This window comes from Triturus cristatus, chromosome 7 (assembly GCF_964204655.1).
Source record: "Triturus cristatus chromosome 7, aTriCri1.1, whole genome shotgun sequence".
Lineage (NCBI taxonomy): Eukaryota > Metazoa > Chordata > Amphibia > Caudata > Salamandridae > Triturus > Triturus cristatus.
The window spans coordinates 1,731,109,237-1,731,130,002 of NC_140590.1; positions in this window are offsets into that span (position 1 = coordinate 1,731,109,237).

The following is a 20,766-nucleotide window of genomic DNA, read 5'->3' on the forward strand; positions in this document are numbered from 1 at the left end:
TGATTTTGGCAACCTCGAACATGACACTTTGATCCCAAAGGGAAAAGTAGAAACCTTTGGTGTCTACTCATGCTTGCCCTTGGTAAAGCACAGGAAAGATATGAATAGAGTTTTCAATACATTTATTGAAACAATCGTAATCTTGCATAGAAAGACTGAACTGCAATTATTAGGCAGCTAAAACGAAGCAAAGTAACCAGCATTATGAACGTGGTGAAAAGAATGAACAGTCCCACCACGGCAGTCTGATTTCAATATATCTAAATATCCGTGCGTAGCACTAACTCTACTCTGAGAGTATAGCGTGTATACCCTCTGCCTGATCTCTTAGGTAAGCACGAGTCCCTATACCTGGATGACTTGGTCTGGAGTTAGATTGGCAACCCCTCACCGCATGATCAGGATGGAAGATCTGTATTATCAAAGCAGCATGCCGAACACAGCATTCGTTCCAGGACCATCCTGGCTGCAGTAGCCCTCTGCCCGACAACGGGACAGGGCATTGTTCATATAATAAAACCACTGTTTAGAGACACAGCTCTGATGCAATGATGTGACTAAATGTTAGAAGCTGTTTCCGAGTTGGCAACACGAGTACCAGGATATCTTGCTCCATTCCTTACCCTTGAACGAAGTGTACAGATTACATCACAGGGAATGTTTTTCTAAATACAAGCAGCTTACACAGCATTTCTTAGAAGCAGATCGTATAGATAAAATATGTAAACGGTAGCAGGACTAAAACATGTAAAATATGAAACTAAATGCAGGACCAAAGTGGGCCCGATCTATGTGTTAGAATAATAAGCCTGACGTTTGACCTCTGTCTTTGAACACATAGCACCTGTGATAAGATAAAAGCAACATTTAAAGGCATGTTTATTGTTTATTCTCCTTCTGAATTCCAGCACGGCTATTTCTGGGGCTGCTGCAGCACCCCTTCCTGCACTTCTACTTCCAGCACCTATACGTGCGGCTATCAACAAAAACTTCTGAATTTGCAGAAACTGTAAAACGGCATATCGAAGTGGACCACCCAGCAAATTTGCAGGGAGACACGAGGCAACCTAACTATGGAGAGTGGAAGCAGAGTGTAGCGCACATTGATGCTCAGGAACATAATATAGGCAAAGTCACTGGCAATAGGCGATAGGGTTGACTAAAATATGCGACAAGTAAGATCAAATTATGTGACAATACAGCACATTTTGTGTTATTATTGCTTATTATTTTGTCATTTATACACATGCTAATGTCTGAGCAAAGGTTTCACCTCATTATTACCAGTTTAACACCCAGATACTGCAATCAGCAACCACAAGTTGACCAGCCTATGTTTGCAAAGGGTCCTCCACCTTGTGGCAACACATGGAGCCACATTTTTAATAACTTTTGATATGTTTGGCTACAAACAAAAAAATATTTTTGTTAAAATCTATAGATTATGCAACAGATGACCGATCATGGGGCAAATCCCTACCTGTGTGGAAAATGCTGCAGCTGAAAAATCGCATAATTCCAGTGGCCCATGTATAGGGCCATGAAGCCTTCTCACTGCACGCAGGGCTTAATTTGTATTTATTTTTAAATGCCAATGTTGGAGCCTGCTTCAAGACCTTGAAGTTTTGACTGGTATGTTTGATCAAATGTAATTGAACTATTCATCTTTTGTCACAATCTTCTAGTGAAATTCATTGTGGGGCGTTCCCAACTTTCCCTGTAAATTACATTTAAATTCTATTTAGTTTTCACCATTGTTGGAGCCCTAAAATGGTTCAAAGACACACTGTTCACTAATTTCCCAAAATGTCCTTGAGGGATATGCTCCACACTCTCTGTAACGTTATTTTATATTAGTGGTCATTTTATTTACATCTTCACTTATGAAGTAGGGTGAAATTAGGAAACTCCACACTTTACAAAGCAGATGAAGTTTCCTAACTTTACTTAAGGTAAGGTTCATTTCTTCAGGCCTTCAAGGAGGGATACTTTCCTGATGCAGAATGTCTCACGTAGGACATCCTCCATCAAAAAAACATGTTGAATGTGGAGGCTGGACATCCACCACCTCAGGTAAGACGTGTGCGAGGGAGGGCTCCAAACTGAGGCCAGATTATTATTTTATTTTTTTAAAAGGAACTTCACAAGCTTGGCACAGATGAGAACATATCGAAAGTTGTGAGTCAGCCGACTTACACCCATCAACTTTAAAACCCATCTAATTGATAGGATTTGAAGTTGGATTGAGAAAGCAGATTGAGTGTACTTTAATATGTACCTTAAGAAATCCACAAATTCCTATCCATAGAACCACACAGTGTGCACCCTGAATATCGAAACCAAAATAACAATGAAACAATTAATATACTGAGGGCAGAATTGAAAATCCCAAATATCAACAGGTTAGTACAGATTTTGTATAACTTACTCCACACGTACCTGTGCAAGATTGCGACATATACATCTCTTCAAGGCATTTTGAGGTGGAGTTAGAAATCGTAAATCTATACTTCCCTACATGCACCTACTTTTTGATATTCTTGTGCCGTGATATTCTGGACGTCCATAATTAGGAGAGCAACCAATCACACAAATAATAAAAAAAGCACCAAAAACATTTTGTGTTTTAAAATCTTACATATTGTACCCTTTTCCCTCCAAGGATTTGGGTAAGAATGCACCTACAGTGCAGAGCGGTAATAATAGGTCATTAGTGATAGCCATGCCCCCTAAAATATCCTCCTGGCCTCCATAAATGCCCCAACATCCTGTTTTGTTGCATCTTTCTGACATACAGAGCAAGATGAGTGCAGAGCACCAATGAGAGTAGTGTTTGCATTGCAGTGGTAAACAGCCGGTGGGGCGGGACTCCGCTTTTCTCCCTCAAGCGTTGGTCCTGATTGCGATGTTGTCTGGGCTGCTTGTGACCCATCAGGTTGGCAGACTTCTCTTTAGACATTTTGATAACATCATTTTTACTGGGAGGGGCTAATATTCTGGCAAGAAGGAAGTTGTGGATGAGGGACTGGATGATGGAAATTTCAGAAAAATGCTTCTTACTAAAATTCCCATTTGAAAGCAGAAAGTTATTTGGTGACCGGCGGTACTCTATGATCACAAACGCGTCCAACGATAGGAAGCACACACCACCTGTGAAGGAGGTTCATCTTGTTCCTCTCATCTCTGGAGCTGGGGCTTCTTTGACACTCCAAAGAAGCAATCATAAACCCATTTTTCACAAGCAAAGAAATTCCAGCCTATCAAAGGAAGTTCCATTAGGCAACGGCTGAAGGCTCTTCTTGAAGTGAAGAAGGGACCAATTCACAGGAAGCAACCTTTGACTCCAGATTTGTCACAGGTAGTTGAGAGATGCAACAAGAAGCGAAGCACAATGGAAGGGTGCAGTGAAATGTTTCCACCAGCCAATCAACAGCACAAGCAGAGGACCAGATCTGGAAGTAAGCCGCAGGATGCAATGGAAAACCAGGGAATCCAACAAGCATGTCAAAGGTAAACAACGTATTGACGGTGCAAGTGGACACAGGTCTGGTCTCCTTTTATATCCCCAACCTAGAAGTGAACCTGTGAAAAGAAATCAGAAATGATAATTCATCTTCCTGCCATGATCAATTAAAAAGCAAAATATTTGTAAATGGAGACTTGAGCCAATGGAAGATAATCTGACCAGGATTACTAAATTATGACTCCCCCAATGTTCTGCAACACTACAGAGATGCTGCAGGCGACAACAACCTCATAGCATATGACATTACTGAGACTCTGCTGCCGGGAAGCAAACTCCCAGGACACACTGCACAGGGCCATGCGGCCTCCAACCAGGAAGATGCTGAGCGGCAGCGCAGAACCAGAAATAAAGCAATGGTACTTTAAATGGCATCTGAAATGCCGAACTCTGCACTAAAGTAAGCTAGACAATTGTGTGGTCTGTTCTGCTGCAAGGGTACAAACAAGTTCTCACGTAGAGAGTTCTTTAACAAGTTCTCAAAGAGTTCTTTGTCCTGAAATAAAACAGATTTCTGGAAAATGCAACGAAATCTCAATTGATTCCTTCTCAAAACCAAGTCCTTTATCAGGGCAAGGTTCCATACAGATCTGGGTCTAGTAGGTCTCCTGGACAAAATAATCCAGTAGATACAGGAGCATGTGTCCAGTCTTATAGCTCATTATCCTGCATAAGTAGCAGGTTGGTTACAGATACAGGGGGGCCTTGTGGCAAGTGTCTGGTACCTAGGGCCAGGTTTCACCTCCACAAGGTAGTAAAGCACCTTTTGGCCCATTGGAGACAAGTAAGGCAGGATCTGTTGCACCAAAATAAAGTGATTCAGAGTAAATGTAAATGTGTATGTACTTGTATAGCGCACTGCCACCCCCAACAGGGGTATCCTGGCGCTTTTACTCATACCGCTGTGGAACCCTTCCTGGCCTTTCCCTGTGAAATGTCCACTCCTGGGCACCCCCATGGTGAAGCCAGGCATCCCAGCGCTGCTGGGGCCGTTGTGGAGATTAAGCAAGCTATTGCCCAGAGTTGCAGCGTGGGACCCATGATTAGAATAGACACCGAGGCGAGAATTATCTGGTCCGAGGAAATTGAATCCAAGACCCACCGAGGCGGGGGATTGAACTCTGGTCCCGGGCCAGAACGCTGCATCAGGGTCTGCCGCTCTAACCATTGAGCCACACTTCTCCAGTAGGAGGCAGGAGTTACGGTTGCGGCTGAAGAGCCACAATGTATTGAACGATCCTCAGACCCACTTGATCCTATTAACAGATGCCAGTGCGGTGTGTTGGGAGCATGGACAGATTCCCACCATATTCAGGGCGTATGGTCTTAAATCCTGAAGCTGAAACAAGGTTTCCATCCCGTACTAGAATATCAAACTGGATATTCTCTTGGACAGAGGGCAAATTAACTTCACCGGCAACAGTGCAGTCCTCCACCCATAGAGCTGGTTCACTTCCGCTCTTACAAGATGGGTGTGCGCTGGGACTTTGAGTCTCAATGTTAAACATACAATGGCAGCTGTAAGGAATTTAGGACATTGTGGGTAAACTTGTCAGAAGAACAAGGGTTGGTCCAAAGACAATTTAGAAGGGTGAACTTCAGAAATTCAAAAAAGTTTGAGATCTCAAATTATTTTGCAACAACTTGTGAAGTGAAATTCAAAGTGGATCACTGTAGTTTTTATTTTTGTGGGTCATAGTGCATACTGCAAACAGAGCTGCCTCTAGGTCTGGGTGACTTCAGTTTGTGGGTTGGTATTCGCGATGAGGCACAACTGAGAACTCTACAGTTAAAGCTAGGCATGATCTTGAAAGGGGAGGACTTAGTGTTGAGCATAGCCTAAGGTACTTTTAAATTCACTGCCTCCCCCCTTTAACACTGAAAACAAAGCCTTTAGGTCTGCTGACGATATCCTAGTGAGGTTTCACACCTCCTAATGGACATTAGCTGAGCAGAACCTCCAAACAGTAAGCCGGAAGTCTACTCTCTGCAGGCTTCCAGCTAATTGTGTGCAAATTGTGTGATATCTGCTCCTCACTGGTTGACTGCATGATGGGAGTCAATATTGTGGTGCACACGGTGGTGCCGCAGTGTGAGTTGCAGTGGCGGCTGGTGCATAGGGGTGAATGGGGCGTTGCCCCACTAGGCTCGGGACGAGGATCGGGGAGGAGAACAAGAGAGACCCCACAAGCTATGCAGCAGCCTTAAATGAAGTGCTCACTGCACTGCCCCGTGTGTCCATCACAAATTAAATTCTGTTTTGTTTTCTTCAAAAGACGAGGTCACAGCAGGTCAGAGACCCTCTGCGCATGTGCGGCCAGGGCGAGGAATATTGCTCGCCCTGGAAGCACATGCAGAAAGAGTGATGTCATTCTGAGGGGAGTGGCCAAAGAAAGTGGAAAATGCCTGGTTTCAAATGGGGCGCCTATGCTGCGCCCCAGGCGTCTTCAGCAGCGCGCCACTGAAATCAAAGGCAAGGGGCAGGGCAGTGGGTGGCAAAAACCAGAGCACTTCCCTTGCCTTCGCGCTAGTCCCAGGCCTCCTGATTGGACAATGGGAGCTGAGGGCGTGGGCTGCAGAAGAGCCCACCGGCCGCCGCGCAGCTCTGACTCCGGCACCAGGACTGATGGCACGCCGCAGGTGCGCTGCACTCCATGTGCTGCTGGCTGTGCATTGCTCGGTATGGACACCGGCTCCGGCCGCAGTCACCGCATAGCACTGCCGAACACTCTCGCCCTTCAGGCTCCAGCCTCTCACAGGCCCGAATGTGTGAGCACTCTGAGATGTCACCACTTGGTAAGTGGATCCTGCAAAATAAACAGTGGTGCTCATGAACATTCACGATGCAGGTTGTCTTGAAAAATGATTAATCGGCAGCTAGAAAGCACAAGCAGAGAATAGGTGTGAATGTGAAAGATCGACTGCGGTGGTGACTTCAGTGCATAAGTCTTAGAGTAGTGCGCGTGTACACTTTCAGAAGATATTCCCGAATGTGGCTTGGGTGGTTTAATTTATAGATATGTGCTCGCGCTGAGCTGAGCTTCGGCTGCAGAAAGGACGCATTGTTTGGCAGAAGTGTGGCGTAGAAGCTTTTTAGAGGTGCGCAGTGGAAAACGCTAGGGTGTGGGGGACGGGAAGGGAGCGTTCTGGGTAACACTTAACAGGGAAGGCTGTGGTTAGTGCTGCAAAATTACTACTTTAGATCCGTGAAGTCGCCATGTCAGCATTCGCTCTGCAAGTACGGGAGCATCTGAATATGTGTGACAGAAAAAGTATGCCACCTCTAAATGGGCCGGAAGCGTTGTGTTTTAAATTGCTTTCATGTGCTGCCAATTTTGTCATAAGCACTTTGGGCACCTGCTAGGAACTGTGCCGGTCCGTGAGTCTCCAAAAGGAAGCAAAAGGGAAATGACTGTGTAACACTTGAGCTCCATGTGTCCTCGGAGGGGAGCTGGATGACACAGACCAGGCGCCTGTTACTGCTAATGAGAAACAGCTTGGGCATACAGGTACATAAAGTACACGTCTAAAACTTCACAAGAAATACTTTACTTCGTTCTCCTCCTCTTCTTGGGGCCTGCAGTTTCCCCGCACCCTCCTCGCAGTCCGCCTTCCTCTGTTCATCCTCTCTCAACCTTCCTGCCCTCCCAAATATGCGCTTGAAAACGCACCACCAACACACTCCTTCCTTCAAAACATTTTCAGGAGGAGAACCCTGCCGAGCCCCCCCCCCCACCCCTTCCACCACCGGGCACTCAACTCGGACCTCCACGCCTCACCACCTTCAAATGTCACCAGCCGCCCCTGGTGAGTTGGAAAGTCACTAGTTTATAATGTGTCACCCTCTGGGTTTCTTCAGGAGTGGTGCTGGCCACAAAGAAAGTACAACACATAAGTCAGTTTTGGTTTACAGGGCACGGTCTTGGGGGCTAATTAGATTTTGGCAAGGAAAGTTCGGGCATCCGTTATCGTCCCTCTGGTGGGGCATGGTTTGAGGTTTTTGAAAAGTGTCCATTATTCTTTAGGGATATTGGAGAGTGGTACTTTACTGAGATGTCGGCGGGTGTGTAAGAAATGTGGTTATTGGTTGGTGTGGGGGGGCGGGGGTGGAAGCCCCACTCAGGGAACAACCATAATCCGTGGCAGGGTGAAATACAAAAGTCGCAAAATGAATCTGTGGTTAAATCTTTGGTAGATTGGCACAAAGTAGGCTTAACTTTGAGGCACTGTGTAAAGTGTTCATGCAGCACACAAACAGTAATACAGTGAAAAAGCAACACAAGAAAAATCCCAAACCAATTTTGAAAACTAAAGTACATTTTGGTAAATAGAATGATGCCAGAATGACAAAAATTCAATCAGTAGAAGCACAGATATTCAGCTTTAAAGTATTTAGATAAAAAAGTGCCTACAAGAATAAATACCCTCTCGCGATCACCTGTTCATGCTAGACCTGAGCAAAGTACAAGTTCAGTCCGACCACGCTGGAGCTCGGGTTGGATCCAGGGAACAGGTAAGTTTCGCTGAAAGAGTTACATTAAAGTCTGGACTCTATGGCGAAGTCGGGCATTGTGAATGGCTGTTGCTGTAGCTTTACATTGAAGGTCACTGTGGGATGTCGTTGCATTAGCGTAAATTGCAGATTTTGCGTTGCTGGTGGTCGCTGTAGCGTGAAGAACAGGGCTCACCAGAGCTTCGCGTTGGCGGTCGTCACCGGAGGAAGAGTCTTGGAGTGAACAGGCCCATTTCTAAAGAGCCCAAACTTCAGGATTTCACCAATATTAACAAACATTGGCAAAGCCAATAGGTTTCTCCTATGTGGCAGGTATTGTCTTTGTAAATGTTTGTTAACAATGTTTTATGACACACTCTGCTGCTAGACATGAAGTTTTATAATCTTTGACGAAAGTAATAGCAATGTTTGTAATAAAAGTTAGCAAATGTTATTTGTGCAGGATGAGAGGCGTCGTGAACAAATAGGTTGGCAATTTATAATCACTGTGAAATAAGCTCCCCCCTATTTTATTACTTTACTTTTATATGGCATTGGACCAGAGCATTGTAAGGTGTAAATAGTAAAGGTGCTGTGAGTGAATAATGTACCTTTGGGGTATCTAATAATAAGAGGCACATTAATTGTTGCCTTATTTGTGTTTATTTGAAAACCAAAAAGTAGATTTATTATATAGAGAATACTAAATTGTACCACGCAATATATCCATGAGGTAAATAGACATATTGCTGCTGATTAGATTCTAGGTTACATGCATTAGTTTTTGATTCCTATAATCCACGGTAAAAACGTGCTTGCAAGCAATATGTTGGTTGTGCAAAGAAACAAAGCGCGTTATATTTAATAGTGTGAAATTGAGCGCATCAAAAATGGTTTGAGCAGGTGCATAAAATTACTGTCTATCGTTTAATTATTAAAAATTGTAATACATTTTGAAAGCGTTTTTTTAAATCAAATAATCACATCCTGACCCTAGTGCCTGCACGGTAACTGCACCTGGGACTGCTTTTCCAGTAGTAAAAGATGGCAATAAATGGTGTGTAGTGGGTTTCCAAGACCTTTAGACCCCTATGCCACTGCACCATTGACAAGTGTCCCTGCAAATGCATTACAACACAATAGATTAGTAAATGAAGCAAACAGCTGGTATTAATGCTGGAAGTATTTAAGATAAATGAGAAATATTTCGGTGTTGAATTGATTCGGGCAATGTAGTTTCATGCACTTAATTTGTGCTGTAAAAACATGCTTGCAAGCAATAATATGTTGGTTGTGCTAGGAAAAGGGCACTGTATTTAATATTGTGAAACTGTGCACATAAAAAATGGTTAATGTGAGTGCATACAATTATAGTCTTCTAATATACATGAAAAGTGTACTACATTTTGAAATTGTTCGTATCATATCATGACCCTAGTGCCTGCAAGGTAATTGCACTTATGACTGCTTGTTTAATAGTAGAATATAGCAATAAGTCGGTGCTCAGTGGGTGTCCTATACCTTTTGACCCCAGTGCCACTATACCTGCTGCATCATTCAAGTCATGACCCTAGTGCCTGCAAGGTAATTGCACTTATGACTGCTTGTTTAATAGAATATGGCAATAGGTCGGTGCTCAGTGGGTGTCCTATACCTTTAGACCCCAGTGCCACTATACCTGCTGCATCATTCAAGTCATGACCCTAGTGCCTGCAAGGTAATTACACTTATCACTGCTCAGTGGGTTTCAAGGATAAATGAGGAAATAGTTTATATCCAGGTATGTATGTGTTCGGAAAAGTCCAAAAAAGCACAGCTCTGGAACAAATGACGCAGAGAAAAGGAACGGCCATAAATAGTTGCCACAGATGTTGTCATTATACCAGATGGTAACGTCTCCATGGCGAATGAGCCATAAATAGTATAAATTGCCCAAGATCACCATATTTTAGTCTGACTGAGAATGAAATGTGGTTTTGCACTTAGAAAATGTACAGCTCTAATGGTAATTGCACATTCTGTAAGAGGAAATAAGAATATGCCTGAGTACATTGATTGTATGTGAAAGGAGAATTCCAAAAATAATGGACACTATAATTTAAAAGCATTACTTGTCGCTTAAAATAAAAGCGTATATTGTGATTATATGCAGTGCACATCTAAAATGCGTTGAAAGTTTGTTTAGCCAACAGGCTGTCTTTAATAATGTGAAATAATGCGCAAAAAAATAGAGATGTTCTTGATTGGACAAGTATTTCATTCTAAATAAGGAATACGTCTATGCCACAAGAAAAAAATGTAATCTTTCAAAGCCATTAATGCATAGTTTGCGAAAAAGGCAGAGTTTGACAAATTACACGCAGTCACCAAAGAAGAGGAATGTGAAAACGAATCGGAATATTGAAATCATCCTCCAATGCTCGATGTATTCCTTGAAAAGCACCGCTGCCTTTACCAAAGAAGCAGACTGCTATCCAGAATACACATGGAAACATGTGTGACCTTTCGTGTCCAAATAATGGATGAGGTCCTAAAAAGGCAGAGTTTCACAAATTAGGTGGACTCACCAAAGAAGAGGAATGTTAGAAGTATCAATTCACAGCTTCAATCGCCAAAGAAGCTTGATATTATAAACAATCCAATTCATGAAATATAACAAATCTATGGTTTTATTCTAAAAAACGCACAGCTGCACAAATGACATGCAGTCACCAAGCACGCTCAATCACAAAGGAAAAAAAGAAGGTACATGAAAAGTTCAAAGGAATGCATACTTGGTCCAAGCTCCACTGAAAAAAAGAGCATTCAAAGAGAAACCCGAACACACCAGGAAATAGCATGCTACAACCTTCAGTAAGCAAGTAACATAGACTGGCAAGTACACACACAAATGGAACGCAAGGGCATGCTGTAAGTCCACTTTCAGATTGTTGTTGTTGTTTTCATTACAAGAGATTTCTGAAACCTAAAAAGGAAGGTAGAAGGTTTATTTTTCCAGGTCCAGATGACCGTTTAAAACTGCACTACAGGCTGCTGTGGGAAGCCTGAGACATGATTTAAAGGGCTACTTTAGTGGGTGGCAAACTGAGCGCTGCAGGCCCACTAGCAACATTTCATTTACAGGCTCTGGGTACATGTACCATACATTACAAACTTTTAAGTAAATTAATATATGGCAATTTGTTGTAGGAGAAGTTTACCATATATTGGGGAGTGATCAAAAGCACTTTAGCACTACTAAAGAGAGCAAAGTCCTAAGGCCAACAAACCGTATTACACAAAGCAGGAGGGATTAAGGCAAACATTTGTTTTGGGAAATACCACACCAAGGATGTCTGATCTAACGGGTGCATTTTGGTTAGTGTGATTAGGTGGATGACTATTGAGAAGGCCAGGAGGTGATCTGTTGCGACAGGAGTGGGTAGTATTCGATCATGGATCGTCATGAAGGTGAGGGATACCCAAAGATATTGGGGTGGGGGAGGGGAAGGTGCTAGGATTTGATCTGGCCCAGAATTATGGATCATGCTTGTGTTGAGGGGGGGCTGCACAGGAGGTAAACAGCGGCAAACAGTGGCGGTTGCAGTAATGACCTGCTCTCACCAGCGCACAAAGAATGTGATTACGAGAGTAAAAGGTTCAGTGGGAGGGAAATGAGGCAATGCAGAGGCTGCAGTGTTGGCACAGGCATGGCACTTACCCAGTGAGGTGGTTGCTATTGTTGTGCGGATGGTGCAGAGCAGTGATGCTTGGGAGGAAGTAGCAGCAGTGGAGACTGTTCCACCAGGGATGCCATAGGCCAGAGGTGAAGATCACTTAAAGCACGTTGAGGCCACGTCAGCCAGGACAGGCCTAGAGTAAAGGAGGCGGTTCCACGTATGTCACCATTTGAGTGTGAGGGCTCGAATGGGAGTGCAGTGATTAGATGGGGCTAGCACGGGGTGCCAAGAGCATTTGTTACAACGCAGAAGGCAATGAGAGGGAAGGAAAGGAAAAGTAAAGGAAATAGGGCAGGCATGGACATAAAATCATTCCAAGCACCAGTGTAGAAGAAGGGAATAAGAAGGGCAGAGTTGGACTATGTGGTACCTGGCAAATGACTATAGGTTGAGAATTTTGGGTCAGGGCTATTAACTTCAGATATAAAGCAGATTGTATTGGAAGCAGGTGATTCAGTACCCTGGGAGGTTAGTGAGAAGAGTCAGTCGAGTGACATAGAGCCTGTATTTGAGGTGGAGAAGGACGTTAGGTCGTTAGGTACGTGGGGTTGTGCCATAGAGCATGATGGATGTAGGCTTGCAGGAAGAACAAAGGGGTCACGGGGTTTCGAAACCTGGAGGGCATACTAGTGGTGAAGGTTCAGAGAAGCTTGAATGGGGCCCACTGGAGTGGAGACACTGGGCATGAGTGGCCCAAGGTTGGAGGAGACACGAGATCCCATAGAGGCCAGGGAAGGCTTTAGGTCGCCATTTTGAATGGGGGAGGAAAGGATCCTGAACTGCCCTTCGAGCTTGCTGGGAACATAAAGTTGATGCAAGGTTTCCACATTATAAAGCAGCAGAGTGGTAGTGGCATGATGAGGGTTGTGTGAGATGGTGAATTGCCTAAGATGAATGTGTGTACAAGGAGAGTAGGGGGAGATTTAGAATTGGACATAACTGAGCTGGACATTTATGCAGAAGAAGAATGTTGGGAAGAAGGTGATATCATGGAGTGGGAGAGTCAAGATGTTGGATTTGTCGACAGAGCATGTAACAGTGGATTTAGGTGATAAAGAATTGCATTGAGTAATGCTAACCGGACAGGATTGCCTGTTTTGTAAGTCACAGCAACTGAAATGGTTGAGAAAGAAGGACCGTTGAAAAGAGGCATGGTAAAGATAAAAGGAGTGCACCTGAGCATGGAATGTATATGAGTTTGAAGGAAGTTAGAACTAGGTACAGGGAATGGGTTGGGAGCATGGAAAGTGGGTGGTCATGTGCAATAAGAGGTCACCAGGTTCACATTGGTGGGGTGCAGGATGCATTGGCAAAGGAGGCATGTTTCAAGAAAATACAGGAAGGGGGACACTGGAGAAGGTTTTTGTGAGGGGTGTATTATACGGTGTGGATGTGAGACCTCCTTGTGTAATGCACTACCAACTGCTTTATGGTCAGTCAGGTTATGTTTGTGAAACTATAGCTTATCCCTGGGAAGCTGTGGCTTTGAGCAGTTGAGTTTCAACAAAGGGTCAAGCCTAAAGCTTTTAAACAGCACCAAAACAATTGGTGAAGTAAGAAATTAGATTCTCAAAAAATCTGACAACAATTTATACATATAGGCTATATTTTTATTGAATTATGAACACCAAAATAGTTCCGTCCGAGGGTTCTGGAGATATAGGTTTTTTAAAATAGTAAATATAGAGTTTCTTTAGGTGACCAATTTTGTTAGAGAGCCCATCATGGGGGGCCAACAGGGTCCAAAGAAAATGTTATCTCTACAAGAAAAACAGTCTCCAGGCAAGTTACTGTGTTAGTGACCAGTTGCAAATAACTTCTATGGAGTGGTACTGATAAAAGAGATACAGGATGCTAAAGATGCTTTGTGATCGCCTGGGGTCAGCCTGGGGCTACTCTTCAGTCCAGTCTCGGTGAGATGACTCCCCACGGGCGTCAACGTCCCTTGGGTTCAGCAGAAGTACAGTTACCACTGGACTACCAGTGCTCAGCACCATGAATTAAACAGTTTGCTTGTTGTTGCAGTAACTCCCCTTCTGGGCAACCCAACTACTCTTTGACAACTCTCAAGGGTCCAGCAGACTCAGTGCAACTTTTGAGCATCGGGTCTTGCTTTCTTATGCTGCACACGAGGGAAGGAATGATGATCTAATGATCTCAGATACCAACTCGCCACGCAAGCTACTTCAGCTTTTGTGGCCCTGTGCTGCAAACAGGTAGTTGGCCACCTAGCTGCTGGAGTCTCTCCTTCTGGGTGTTGCCCGGGGACATCTTCTCCTCCAGCAGGACACAGCAGGCACAGTACTTTCCTTTGCTATCCCAAGGAGCAGCAGGTGTAGTCCAACTTTGGTATGGCCTCTCTTTGCCAAGTGCAAGGTCAGCATGGCAGTCCTTTTTCTGTCCTCTTTTCCAGTCCAAGCAAGATCTGAGTTCTGGTGTCCAGGGGTGCCTCTTATGCCCAGAAGGTGCCTTTAGGGGAGGTCACGGTCACTAGCCAATGGGCTACCAGGATCCCTCCTGCTTGATGACAACTTCTTGTGAAGTGTAGCATCTAAAAATCTAAGAGTGATCCGTCCTAGTGCGGACGGTGTCTGGGACCCAAGGCCAAGCTGATGGACGATGGAGGATGGACTGCTCCGGATGGAAAATTACTGGAAGAAGACCTGGTCGAGGTGGTGTGCCAGAGGGCGTGTTCTATGATTTGGGGTTTTGTATTAGGGACAGCGCCCCGTGGGTTGAGCAGAGAAGAGGTAGGCGAGGAGCTAGAAGGAGCGCTTTAGATCAAGCTCTCTCTAAGTGAAGACTTCTTAGAGAGTTTCACTTCTGACACCTTTTTCACGATTTCTTGGGTCTTAAGGGAATGGTAAGCAGGGATGTCATCTAGCATGCTTTTGTTTAATGATTCCTAATATCGACATTGGCTTGGTAGTTATCTACCTCATGCTTTTAGAAGTTGTACTTTTGTTTATATTTAGCCGAATGCGGATTCTTCGTAGAGTAGCATTTGTGTTAGTGCCTATTTACCTGTTGTGCCTTGTGCTAAGGTGCCTATATCTGCAGATGTTTTTGTTGATAATAAAATCCCGAGAGAAATAGAGATTGAGTTCCGAGTCCTTAATTATGTCAAATTGCGGAAAATATTCTCTGATAATTGTGTTTGTTCCATCCACGCTATTGGGCAAGTAAAAAGGTTCAATCGACCAGAGTGGGTTCTTGGAGATAAATGGAAAACAAGAAAATTGGGCCCCAGCAACGGTTTTGGTGCTGATGTTGGTTGTTCTCCATGTTCTAATATTTATTCATTGTTGGTTGTGTACGTGTTATCCTCAAATTGTTTTGCTTTTAAAACCGCATCGTCGTATCCAGGAGAGTGCAGCGGGACCAGGACTACATGTCCCAGAGGGCTTGGCGTCACACACCTGTAGCTGATCTCATCTCGCTACCTACAAAGTGCCTCGCCGCTCCCGCTGGCGCGGGAGCCGCATCGTCGTATCCAGGAGAGTGCAGCGGGACCAGGACTTCGTGTCCCAGAGGGCTTGGCGTCACACACCTGTAGCTGATCTCATCTCGCTACCTACAAAGTCCTCATTTCCGCTGCGCGGAAGCGCGCGGATGGGCGCCGGGCGAAGCCCGGGCCAAGGGCGGGCCTATTTGAGCCCGTTAGAGACCGAGTGAGGACGGGACGGGACATCTCCCTTACATCACCTGACAAGGTCAGTAATACCATATCTGCTTCCTGTTGCACCAAAATCTGCCCGTTTTGTATACGGTTAACACATAGGATTGAAAGCAGGCAACACTTTCAACATTGCTATGACGTCAGCTACAGATAGAGGTCGAAAATCTATAGCTGGGACATTAGATCAATTTCTGGTGAGAGTTTCGTCCATTCTGGAAAAGGAAATTGATCAAACTGAGAAACGTTTGTCCTTGGAAATTTTAGCTGATAAACGTTCTTCTTTGGGTCCATTGGCTTATGTTCGTTCCCCGGTGCACCATAAAACACCGAGAACTAATAATGAAGTAAGTCTTGTGGAACGAGAGGTAGCAATCAGTTCTCCTTTGCATGAAGGGCCCTCTCACTGCCTTCCAGAATCTGAAGGAATTAATCTCAACACAAGACCAAAAGCTAGGCAAACAAACCCCATCCAAACCGATGTTGAGACCCAGTGCGTAAAAACACAATCTGCTACTAATGTCAAGGAGAAAATCTTAAATCCTAATAATAGTGGGAATTCGAAGAGCCAGAGACCTAAAAGGAAACGTGGAGAAACGGTTAATGGAGGGAAAAATTCAAAGGCAAGGAGAACTAATCCTGTAAATGCAAGTGAGATGGTTCCTGCCCCCACGGGAAAATCTATTCCTGGCCCTGCAAATGGAACATCATTCCCTCCTTTGATTCCATCTAAAGAACTGTCGCCAGACTTGGGAGATGACTTTTGGGAAAAGATAGAATCAATCTTCTATAAAACATGTCTTCCAATCTATGACAGACTAGATGCAATAGAAAACAGATTGGTATGCTTGGAGATGTTACACGCATCAACACAGACTCGCTCAAAGAATGCTAGTAATTGTCAGGCGTCTGGTATATCGTCTGGCACATTGTATGACAAATGCATCACTAATGCAAATATTGCTTCGACTTCTACTTCCACTGTAGTCCAAGTCAGCCCCCCAATGGTGGGGTAGGAAACCCGGGTCACCACAAAGAACCTTGCATGTAACACAGTGAGTGCAGGGAGGGCAACAGCTAACGAAAGTCCACTAGCTGTGAAATCGGGGAGGGAAGCTCCCAACACCTTAGTAGCAAGAAAATTCCGAAGTATACACCTCCCACCTGAGTCCACACCCTATGTGGTGATACTGGCAGGGGTTACACCATTGGGCTCAGATAAAAGGGAGGACTATAGGGAATTGAAGAACAAGTGCATTTTTTGGCTTAACTCAAATCGCCCCTTACCCCAGCATGTCTCAGCCGAAATTTTGTTTGCACGACGAGTAGATTGGGTTGGTCCCAAAAGCAAATCAATAGTGGGAGATTGTATAATAATTAATTTTAGAGACAAGAAGGCAGTGGAACACATTTGTAATTGGCAGAAGACAAACCTGCGTACTACCATCCTTTCCTTACCTTTATCCTTTTTTTATTGTGTATATCAACAGCCCATCCTAGACGAGCAAGTATACAGAGGATCTGATAATTGTACCAGGAATAACAGAGGGCCCAATAAATACAACGGGATGGATAGGTCCTCTGGGCTGGAAGATTGTGATTGACGGCCATCCCACTCTGGAGATAGGAATATAACAATCGAACTAACCCAAAACCTCCCTGAGAAAGGTGAAGATCAATTAAATCTAGCAATGGTTGTTAAACCTGGTAGTGAACTAAATTCGCTAGTTGGGTTAATAACAACCGACCTGAATCAGATAGGAGTGGCAAGACCATCAATTTCGGTGAAAGAGGTGGGGTGTCCGTCGCACCCTCCAAGCGGTGCTGGAGGAGGTAACGAACATGGTGCCAAATTCAATATGGGCACTATTATTAAGGATAAATTGGCCCACTCAGAGAGGGATGGCCTGGGTGCTCCATTGCCGAGTTTAGACATTAATGAGGGAAATCACAGAGAGAATGGATCATTGTCTATAATATCCTGGAACATTGCAGGCCTAGGTTCTAAAATCGTCTCTTCTAAATGGATGGGATTTATTACAAAATTTGATGTATGTCTCCTTCAAGAGACTTGGTCAATAGACCCTGTGTTCTGTAATGGCCACCTCAATTTTTATGTCCCTGCATTAAAAAGCACAAGAGGCCGTCTGTCTGGTGGGTTAACTATATGGATAAGGCAGGATTTGGGATGGCAAGTAAACCAAGGTTCAAGAACTAGTGATGATATATTATCAATAAGGATTATCCCTAAGACCAGGATTAAAATGGAAATTTTTAATGTGTATGCACGAGGCTTACCGGGGGGCAAAAAGTCTGTGGTCGTAAAGGAACTGGAAGACATATTGGGCTCTTTGCCCTTGAACACCTTACCCTTAGTAGCAGGCGATTTTAATACCTCCTTTGAGCCTTTGGGCCATGACATATCACAGTTTACAACCGAGGAGGACGCTAGATGGGGTATTCCAACCCTCGAGATTGCTCCCGTGAAAAGGTGGACGGAGGCAGCAATCCAGTTAAAAGGATTGTGTATAGGTAATCATTTGAGGGCAGCCAACGGGCGAAGTGTGTCAGATAAACTAGGAAAGAACACCTTTGATAATGGCTCCAGGGCGAGTCAAATAGACTATTTGCTTGTTCATGTGAAGCTTTGGTCCCATCTTAGAGATATGAAGGTCATTAATCGAACCGAGAGTGATCATCACCCACTTGTTTCGGTCTTCAACTTGCCCTTATTTGGGAACTTAGCATCCCAGCAAGGCAATTTGGAGCCTGATCAAATTGTATCTAATAATATGCGCCATCTAAAGTGGGGTAGGATTGTGGGAGACCCAAAAATTATGTCTGCGATTAAAGAGGAAGTAACCAGTGCATTACAAGTACCTGGTTTAGCTGTAGATGGTTGGAACTCCTGCCAGGTTGTGGTGGATGTTCATAATAGGCTTTTTGAGGGTCTGAAAAAATATTTTTTCAGACCTGTCTCAAAAAGAAACACCACGCACCACAATAACGAGGGATGGTATAATTTTGACTGCAGGAAAGCCCGGGCTAAACTTGGCAGTGCCCTCAAGACGAAAGATTCAATACTGGTAAGGTCTGCCAGACTACATTATAGGAAGATAATGAAAGAGGCAAAGAAAATGTGGGACAATGAAAAGTGGAAGGATCTCCTTGATGCTTGCAAACGTAAGAATGGCAAGCTATTCTGGGACATATACAAATGGGATAGGGGTGGTGTCCCAGAGCGACCACAGAATAACGTGGCCCAGAATGCGTGGGTTGACCACTTTAAACCACAGTATGCAGCAATCTGTGAAGAAAATTCTTGTGATACTTTTAGCCATGTATATTACGATAAGGCAATATTTTCACCAGCAGATGTAGAAAAGGCCCTAGATACAGTGACTGGGGGTAGAGCACCTGGCATGGATGGGATCCCAGCAGATGTGTTTATTAGTGATAGACACCTCTGGTGTAGTTATATCACACGTCTTGCTAATGCAATCGCCCAGGGAGCCGATATCCCCTCCTCATGGAAGGGAGCTGAAATTGTCCCGGTATTCAAAAAGGGCGATAAGTCTGTAGCTGGCAATTACAGACCAATGAGCCTAATAGACTCGATACAGAAGATCATTGGTCGTATGTTTTTACACGAGATCCTAACATGGATAGAAGACCGGGAAATCCTATGCTCAATGCAGGCTGGATTCCGACGTCGGACAAGCACAATTGACCAAGTTTTCCGTTTTGTTACTTTATATTGGAAGACGGTGGTCTTAGGAAAGGGTGCTTTATACGCGGTGTTTGTCGACCTAAAAGCGGCTTTTGATTTAGTCCCGCGAAGAAAGCTCTGGCAGGTCTTGAGAAAAATGGGAAGGGCACCTGAACTTCTTTCCCTAGTCATCCGCTTACATGAGGGTAATGTCGCTCGGTTCCGGTGGGGGGGTGTGGGAGAGGTGACGGAGGACTTTCCGGTTGGCAGGGGCGTGCAGCAGGGATGCGTCTTGGCGCCGACCCTGTTCTCGCTCTTTGTCAACGGGGTGGCCGACTTCCTCTTGCTGACCCCCACCGACGCGCCGGTATTGGCAGGGTCACGTGTCCCTATCCTCATGTTCGCGGATGACACGTTGATTATCTCCAAGCCCCCAAGCGGTTTACAAAAGGCACTTGGGTGTTTTGAAGAGTTCTGCAAAGCAAGGGGTCTGGAAGTTAATACTGAAAAAACTAAGTTCATGTCCTTTAACGAATATAAATCATATAAGGGGAGGATTTACATGAATAACTTACCTATCGAGCAGGTCACTTCATTTACATATTTGTGTATTACATTACAGAAAGATATGCGCTGGGGCTGCCAATTAGATCGTGCCGCATTAATACACAAACAAAAATCAGGTGCTCTCCTCTCCAGATTTAAAGCCTCATTTACAAAACCGATCTCCCCAGTATTAGAAGTTTATGGGATGAAGGTTTTGAGCTCATGCTTATATGATGCTGAGCTCTGGGGATTCGGAAATCTGAGCAGCCTGATAGTGCTTGAGAATGCCTTTTTACGCAAGATTACAAATCTTCCTTCAAGCACGCCGTTGCGACCCCTATTATTGGATCTTGGCAAAAAGCCACTCGAATATCTTGTGAAGCTTCGACCAATACTTTATTGGTGTCGGCTCTGGTGCACAGGAGAACTCAACCACTATAGGAGTGGCTTCATGGATGTTATAAAATCTGATTTGTTTCACAAAATACATTGGTTGCGGGGATCAAATCTCTTCTTGGTAACATAGGCCTGGTCGATCTTTGGAATAACCCCATCAAATGCGGTTTTCCCTACAAAGGAAAAGTTGAAAATAATATATTGGGAATGGGTATTCAAGGTAGAAACTACACAAGGCCTTTCCACCCATCTAACATGTCGTTTCCTCGACCTAAAAGTTTGTCCATCTTTAGAGAGGTATTGGGATATAATTGAAAAAACCTTCGATCGTAAATTGTATTTCCAACTAAGGGTGGGTACTCTACCCGTTGCTGAATTTACCTCCAGATGGGGGGGGGTCGACACAGTAAAAACGATAAGTGCTATAGATGTGTAGATGTATGTGAAACAGTAGGACATGTACTATTTTTTGTCCCATGTATGTAGTACCTCGAAAAATCTGGATAAAGCCCATTTGTAGACTCTTGGGCATTAGGAGTTACGCTATAGCTCTGAGTATCTTGTGCACAGATTCTGCTCCCCCGATTTGTATAGCTGTGGCCAAGTTTTTGGGGTGGGCTTGGTGCATACGGTTAAAAGCCCTGAGTTATGAAGCAAACCGCTCTTAATATACTCATATTCAGTAGCATTTATCAGATGTAGTTA